Raw genomic sequence first — 8,768 nt, 5'->3', positions numbered from 1 at the left:
ATCCTAGCATTCTTTGTGTGGGAGAGAGACACGCTCCGCTGTTTCGTATGAACACATGTGTTCTTAGCTTTATCTTTAATGTTCATTGCGAAAGTTGGACTATTTCATTCATTGTTATATGGTTGGAAACGGAAAATGCCGCGTGTGGTAAATGGTTTAATGTCTTGAATAATGTGATACTTGGAAATTTTTGTGCTCATATAGATCATGTTTAAGCTCTTGCATCATGTACCTTGTACTCATTAATGAATAACTACATAGAGCTTGTTAAAATTTGGTTTGCATGATTGATCTCTAGAGTCTAGATATTTTCTCAGTTGAGGTGTTTGAACAACAAGGAGACAATGTAAAGTCTTATAATAGCTACAATATGTTCATATGTGAGCTTTGCTGCACCTTTTATACTTGAGTTTGCTTCAAACAACCTTGCTAGCCTAGCCTTGTATTGAGAGGAATTCTTCTCGTGCATCCAAATCCTTGAGCCAACTACTATGTCATTTGTGTCCACCATACCTACCTACCACATGGTATTTCTCCGCCATTCCAAAGTACATTATTTGAGTGCTACCTTTAAAATTCTATTCTTTGTCTTTACAATATATAGCTCATGGGACAAAATAGCCTTAAAAACTATTGTGGTGAAGAATATGTACTTATGTGTCTTATTTCTTAATAAGTTGCTTGTTGAGCGGTAACCATGTTTCTGGGGACGCCACCAACTATTACACCTTTGTTGAATATCATGTGAGTTGCTATGCATGTTCGTCTTGTCTGAAGTAAGGGAGATTTTCATGATCAAATGGTTTGAGTATGCATACTTTTAGAGAAGAACATTGGGCCGCTAACTAAAGCCATGATTCATGGTGGAAGTTTCAGTTTGGACAACTAATCCTCAATCTCGTATGAGAAAATTAACTGTTGTTGAATGCTTATGCATTAAAGAGGAGTCCATTATCTGTTATCTATGTTGTCCCGGTATGGATGTCTAAGTTGAGAATAATCGAAAGCGAGAAATCCAATGCGAGCTTTCTCCTTAGACCTTTGTACAAGCGGCATAGAGGTACCCCTTTGTGACACTTGGTTGAAACATATGCTATGCAATGATAATCCGTGTTAATCCAAGCTAATTAGGACAAGGTGCGAGCACTATTAGTATACTATGCATGAGGCTTGCAACTTATAACATATCTTATACATAACACATATGCTTTATTACTACCGTTGACAAAATTGTTTCTTGTTTTCAAAATGAAAAGCTCTAGCACAAATATAGTAATCAATGCTTCCTCTCGCGAAGGGCCATTCTCCTACTTTATTGTTGAGTCAGCTTTACCTATTCTTTCTATCCCGTAAGCAAACACTTGTGTCAACTGTGTGCATTGATTCTTACATGTTTACCTATTGCACTTGTTATATTACTTTGTGTTCACAATTATCCATGAGATATACATGTTGAAGTTGAAAGCAACCGCTGAAACTAACATCTTCCTTTGTGTTGCTTCAATGCCTTTACTTTGAATTTATTGCTTTATGAGTAACTCTTATGCAAGTCTTATTGATGCTTGTCTTGAAAGTATTATTCATGAAAAGTCTTTGCTATATGATTCATTAGTTTACTCATTATCTCCATCATTGCTTCGAATCGCTGCATTCATCTCATATGCTTTACAATAGTATGATCAAGATTATGATAGCATGTCACTTCAGAAATTATCTTTGTTATCGTTTATCTACTCGAGGGCGAGCAGGAACTAAGCTTGGGGATGCTTGATACATCCCAAACGTATCTATAATTTCCTATGTTCCATGCTACTTTATTGATGATACTCACATGTTTTATACACATTATATGTCATTATTATGCATTTTCCGGCACTAACCTATTGACGAGATGCCGAAGAGCCGCTTGTCGTTTTCTGCTGTTTTTGGTTTCAGAAATCCTAGTAAGGAAATATTCTCGGAATTGGACGACATCAACGCCCAGGGTCCTATTTTTCACGAAGCTTCCAGAAGACCGAAGAGGAAACGAAGTGGGGCCACGAGGTGGCCACACACTAGGGCGGCGCGGCCTGGGCCTTGGCCGCGCCGGCCTGTTGTGTGGGGCCCTCGTGTGGCCCCCTGACCTGCCCTTCCGCCTACTTAAAGCCTTCGTCGCGAAACCCCCAGTATCGGAGAGCCACGATACGGAAAACCTTCCGCAGACGCTGCCGCCGCCAATCCCATCTCGGGGATTCAGAGATCGCTCTCCGCACTCTCGCCGGAGAGGGGAATCATCTCCCGGAGGTCTCTTCATCGCCATGATCGCCTCCGGATCGATGTGTGAGTAGTCCACCCCCGGACTATGGGTCCATAGCAGTAGCTAGATGGTTGTATTCTCCTCATTGTGCTATCATGTTAGATCTTGTGAGCTGCCTATCATGATCAAGATCATCTATTTGTAATGCTACATGTTGTGTTTGTTGGGATCCGATGAATATTGAATACTATGTCAAGTTGATTATCAATCTATCATATATGTTATTTATGTTCTTGCATGCTCTCCGTTGCTAGTAGAGGCTCTGGCCAAGTTGATACTTGTGACTCCAAGAGGGAGTATTTATGCTCGATAGTGGGTTCATGCCTCCATTAAATCCGGGGACAAATGACGGAAAGTTCTAAGGTTGTGGATGTGCTCGTTGCCACTAGGGATAAAACATCGATGCTTTGTCTAAGGATATTTGTGTTGATTACATTACGCACCATACTTAATGCAATTGTCTCGTTGTTTACAACTTAATACCGGAGGGCGTTCGGATGATAACTCCGAAGGTGGACTTTTAGGCATAGATGCATGCTGGATAGCGGTCTATGTACTTTGTCGTAATGCCCTGATTAAATCTCATAGTACTCATCATGATATATGTATGTGCATTGGTATGCCTTCTTTATTTTTCAATTTCCCAACTGTAATTTGTTCACCCAACATCTGTTTATCTTATGGGAGAGACACCACTAGTGATCTGTGGACCCCGGTCCTATTCTTTACATCTGAAATACAAATCTGCTGCAATTGTTCTTTACTGTTCTTTGCAAACAATCACTACAAGAAAAGTTCTGATAGACAACGTCTCAAAATCGTCCGCTAAGGGGTATTTTTCGTCGCCTATGGGCCTAACCCGACGATATGGGTTCTGTTGTGGAAACTGCGTCAGGCAAAGTCCAACGACGTTTTTTCGGTCCGTCGCGCTTGGGCGCCCTTCCGCCACGGAAAATCGGACCGTTGCGCAAGTGTTTTCGGGAGCCCGTTGACTGCTGACATCATGCAAACTGACACGTGGCAGACGCCGTTAACTGGCAGTTAACAGCGTTAACCGGCTGAAACCCCATGGTAGATGGTAGGTCCACACGAGGCCTGCCACGTCTTAAGCGGGCCGGGCCAGCTAACATAGTTTGACCGGTCAACTATATAGCTGGGCTGGTCCATTAGTTACGTGGGCCGGGCCTAACCTCTAAGGTTGACTGGTCAAAACTTAAATGGGCCGGCCCATTTAACATGTGGGGTTGTTATCACCAGATTTTGGCCAAATCAGGAGGTGGGCCGTAAGTGAGATGGGCTTGAAGGATTATGCGTGGAGGATCTCTGAAGCGGCCTGGCACGGAGGAGTTGGGCTAAACTGCCCATGTATCTGTAGCATATTAGATCGTATCTTAGTTTAGAAGTTAGAGTTTTACCCGTGCACGGCTTAGTGCACGCCCACATTAGAAAGTCCCTCGGACTATAAATATGTATCTAGGGTTTATGGAATAAACAACAACCAACGTTCACCACAAACAAATCTCGGCGCATCGCCAACTCCTTCGTCTCGAGGGTTTCTACCGGTAAGCACCATGCTGCCTAGATCGCATCTTGCGATCTAGGCAGCGTAATGCCTATCACGTTGTTCATGCGTTGCTCGTACCGAAGCCTTTTGATGGCGAGCAACGTAGTTATCTTAGACATGTTAGGGTTAGCATTGTTCTTCGTATAATATGCTATCGTAGTGCGACCCTTGCATGTCTAGCCGCCTCTACACCTATCTCGGTGTAGGGGCGGCACCCCGCTTGATCATTATTTAGTAGATTCGATCTGTTACGGTTGCTCCTTGATTCTTCAAGGATTAGTTTAATATCCGCAATAGTTAGGCCTTACAAAGGGTAGGAGGATCCATCGGCGTGTAGGGTGTAGTTTGCTAGCCCTAGACAGGACGTTCCGAGGATCAACCTCGTGTTGGTTTTTAGGCCCCATCTAGGATCGGCTTACGATCACCGTACGCGAGCGCGAGGCCCAATCGTGAGTAGGATGATCCGATTATGCGGTGAAAACCCTAAATCGTCGTAGATTGCATTAACTTTATCTTGATCAAGCAGGACCACCATATATTCGGACACCTCGTTCGAATCATGGGTGGATCGGCTCTTTGAGCCGATTCATAGGATAACCTGAGAGCCGATCGAGGCTCGTATTTAACGTTTATGTGTGTGCCCTGCAGGAAACTAAGCGAGGCATCATCCACACCTTCCCGACCGGTATAGGTCGGGTGGCACGCCCTGCGACAAGCATCGGGTGTGTGACCGAAGGCTTTGCGGGCCGTCGCTCGTAGGGACCGGGCCAGCCCGCAGCCCTAGTTGTTCCCGGCTCTACCGTGTTGCCGCCGTTGCTCGACGGTGGGTTTCTGACGCCAACACATTCTGGCACGCCCGGTGGGACAATCTTCGACATCCACCGCATCGCCATCTACATCTGAGATGGCGGAAAGCACTCCGGTCAAGTATGAGGACCTGACTGACGACCTAAAGAAGAAACATGACGAGATCGAGACAGTCCTCGAGGCCGAACTCATCGGCTCCTTCGAAAAGACCCGCTCACACGATGTCAAGCTCTATGGGAACGCATGTCCGTGGCCTGGCGTCAACATGGTGGATCTCAGCCACTCCATAAGGGAGCCAGATTTCTCCTTTGGTATCAACATGGCAGGGCTTGCAAGCCGCCATGGCAAAGATGAAGCAGAAAGCACCACTCCCGTGGCAGGGATAAAGAGGAAGCCGATCCACGTGACCGGCCCCGAGATGACGATAGACGGTTGTTGACGTCAGAAACCCCCTGGCGGGCAGAGACGGTCAGCACGGTAGAGCCGGGAACAACTAGGGCTGCGGCTGGCCCCAGTCCCTCAGAGCGACGGCCCGCAAAGCCTCCTGGTCGCACGCACCGATGTTTATCACAAGGGCGTGCCACCCGACCTATACCTGGTCGTGAAGGTGTGGATGATGCCTCGCTTAGTTTCCCGCAGGGCACACACGTAAACGTTAAATACGAGCCTCGATCGGCTCTCGTGTTATCCCGTGAATCGGCTCAAAGAGCCGATCCACCCATGATCTCGGACGGGTGTCCGAATATATGGTGGTCCCGCTTGATCAAGATAAAGCTAATGAGATCCACGACGATCTAGGTTTTCACCGCATAATCGGATCGTCCTACTCTAGGTTGGGCCTCGCGGCCACGCACGGTGATCGTAAGCCGATCCTAAACAAGGCCTAAAAACCAACACGAGGTTGATCCCCGAACATCCCGCTTAGGGCCAACGAACGACACCCTACGTGCCGCCGGATCCTCCACCCCTTTGTAAGGCCTAACTATTGCGAGATATTAAACTAATCCTTGCGTAACAAGGAGCAATCGCAACGGATCAGATCTACCAAACTATGATCAGCGGGTGCCGCCCCTACACCTAAGATAGGCGTAAGGGCGGCTAGACATGCAAGGGTTGCACTACGAAAGCATGTAACGTGAAGAACAATGCTAACCCTAACATGTCTAAGATAACTACGTTGCTCACCATCAAAAGTGCTTCAGTACGAGCAACGCATGAACAACGTAGGCAGCTTAGTGTCGCCTAGATCGCGAGATGCGATCTAGGCAGCATGATGCTTACCGGTAGAAACCCTTGAGACGAAGGGGTTGGCGATGCGCCGAGATTTGTTTGTGGTTGAACGTTGGTTGTTGTTTATTCCATAAACCCTAGGTACATATTTATAGTCCAGGGGACTTTCTAATGTGGGCGTGCACTAAACCGTGCACGAGATAAACTCTAACTTTAATCTAAATACAATCTATGGTAATTAAAGATACATGGGCAATATAGCCCAAATTCCCCAAACAAGGCCGCTTCGCAGATCTTCCACGTGTAATCTTCCAAGCCCATCCCGATCGTGGCCCACCTCCCCGACTTGGCCAAAATCCGGTGATAACACATGCCCCCTGGTTTTGGAAATGACATTTCCAAAATCATTATACTCTTCTCTCGTCGGGTCATGTCGGTGGTAGAGCAGAACTGCCGCAGAATCTTCCATCATTACGCCTCGTCTCCTGGGCTTCTCTGTATGAATTGTTAATCTTGGCATCACGTCCTCGAGAACCATCATGGCATTAAATCTCCACTACACTCTCTTTAATTATCTGTGCCAAACGGTTCACCACTCCATCCCCTTGCTCGCTTCCGTTCACCAAACCAAAAACCCTTCTCCCTTGCAGCCATGTCTTCTTCTTCCTCCTCCGCTTCAGGCCTCTCTCTCCAACCGTTGCCGAAGAACAAGGAAGAGGACGATCCCCGCACCGGGGCGCACCCCATCTCTTCTGAAAAGAAGAAGAAGGGAGGAGAAGCGGAGGGGACCAAGGCCTCCCCCTCCGCCAGGTTTCCGCCGAAGAAGCGCTCCCGCATGCGGGCGGACAGCGAGGACGATGATGACGACGAGGAAGAAGAAGATGAGGAGGAAGAAGATGATTCCTCCTCCTCCATTGGGTATCCTCCAACGAAGCGCTTCCGCAGCTGGGCGGATAGCGAGGACGATGATGATGACGAGGAAGAGGAGGAGGAAGCTCCAGCCGACGGCTGGGGCAGAGGCGGCGAGGAGCTCCCCGGGAGCAGCGCCGACGACCTCGGCGACGGCGACGATGAGGACAGCGACGACTAGTAGAGTAGGACTAGCAGTGGCAGTGCACTAGGCACTAGATCCCTCTTTTGAGAGCCATCGGCTCTTCTTGTAAAGCCGCTCCCTTGAATTAATGAGAATTGTTCTTCCAATTTCTCCTTTCATTAATCCAGTTTTCATCCTCCCGCTCGCCATACCAAGACCGATAGTAACGAATCGGGCTATTATTGTTTTTTTTTTCTCGACCGTGGCGTTCTGCAGTCCCGCAGCCGATGACTATCCACCGGCTAATTTGAGAAACCAGTCTCTTCTCTTTCTTGCAGCACCAGCACGGTCCAAACCTCGTACTGCGTACGACGGCTTTACCTTCCCGGCTTCCTCCCCGAGAAGATCATGATGCAAAGGATGACTCGAGGTAACTCCAATCGGTTCTCAAAAACAGGCGCCTACCAGTGCCTGTTGCTCCCCAAGTCTCAGCCAAGGCAAAACAGAGACGAGGATACGCAAATTAGCTGTATGGACTCGGGCTTGATCATGTCCGAGGGAGCTTTCATGCAGAGCCAGCCGATTTGAACATAAATCGGCTTCTCAAAGCAGAGAGCCTTCAAGGTGAGCTGCCCCCCGAGCTTCTTCAGTTCTTCTTGCATCTTGCCGGCTAGATCGGCTCCTTTCCCTTGGTGGGTCTTATGCAAACCATCCTTGACCCGATCTGCACGTCCAGTCTTGGCCTTGTCCTTGAAGAGAGGATCCGAGCTCTTAAACCACTCCATTGAGGAGTCCTTTCATTAAAATCTTCCTCCATGCTCCATTGACCCTCTGATCGAAACAGTCATTCCTCTTGAGTCGATGGCCATGCACCGGCTTTCATATTCTTAAGTCGATGTCTGCTGCATCGGCTGTGCTCGAAAAATTTCGAAGTTTCGGATTTTTACGGCCGACTCGTGCATCGGCCCCCATACTTTAATACCCATCAACAAAGGATGAGATGCTTCCATTGCATATCCATATCCTCGTGTTTTATCCACCTGGGTGCCCCCCCGAGCCGATTCTGTCAAGAGATTTGATGGTATCGGCTCTGTTGGATAACGTGTCGAACCCAGGCAGAATGGAGGGTGAGGATAATTTTGGCCGATCGCTGGAATCGGCCCCCATGTTGCTTGTTCGATGAAGGTTTTGTAATGTCCCTTCATAACTTTTTGGGACCGATCACACGGATCAGCCTCGCCATGCTAGCTTATCGACGAGCTCTTGCTACTCGCTCAGGCCGGTAGACAAAACCAGCCCAATCTCTGATTTTATCCTGTTGGTGTGCTCGCCGTCGTCCACTCTGAGTGCATCGTGTAAGCGTGGAGCACTAAGCTCCGTCGGAAGAACGAGCACCATGTTTGTGCCAGCCGATGTTTCATCATCGGCTTTCCTTTGCTTGGGGCGCCACTCTTTTCTTTGTGGACGACCCTCTTCATCCAGGGTTCGCTGAACCTTCGCAGCCAGATCAGGCCTTGCCTTTCTTAATGTATGCAAGTATAACCTCTCGGCTTCTTCCAGGCCGCGCAATCGTTGAACCCTCGCGTTTCGGGAACGGCTGAGTCCGTCAGGGCACCACCTTGGTCGGTGGTACCTGTCTTCTTCTTCTTCTTGTCCCTCGTTTTCCGAATCCTCGAGATCTTCCCATCGAGGGGACTCAGCGCGTTTGTGTGGTGGCGGGAGAGGCCCTAGACGTTCGAACACGGATACGTTGGCTGCCTCCTTCTTCTTTCGGTTACATTCTGGGCAATTGTCGATTGTTGGCAATCGGCTCATTCCTGAATCCCAGCAGTGTCTGA

The sequence above is a fragment of the Lolium rigidum genome, chromosome 3 (assembly GCF_022539505.1).
Source record: "Lolium rigidum isolate FL_2022 chromosome 3, APGP_CSIRO_Lrig_0.1, whole genome shotgun sequence".
Classification (NCBI taxonomy): Eukaryota; Viridiplantae; Streptophyta; class Magnoliopsida; order Poales; family Poaceae; genus Lolium; species Lolium rigidum.
The sequence above is the reverse complement of the archived record's forward strand: the minus strand, read 5'-3'. Positions refer to the sequence as shown.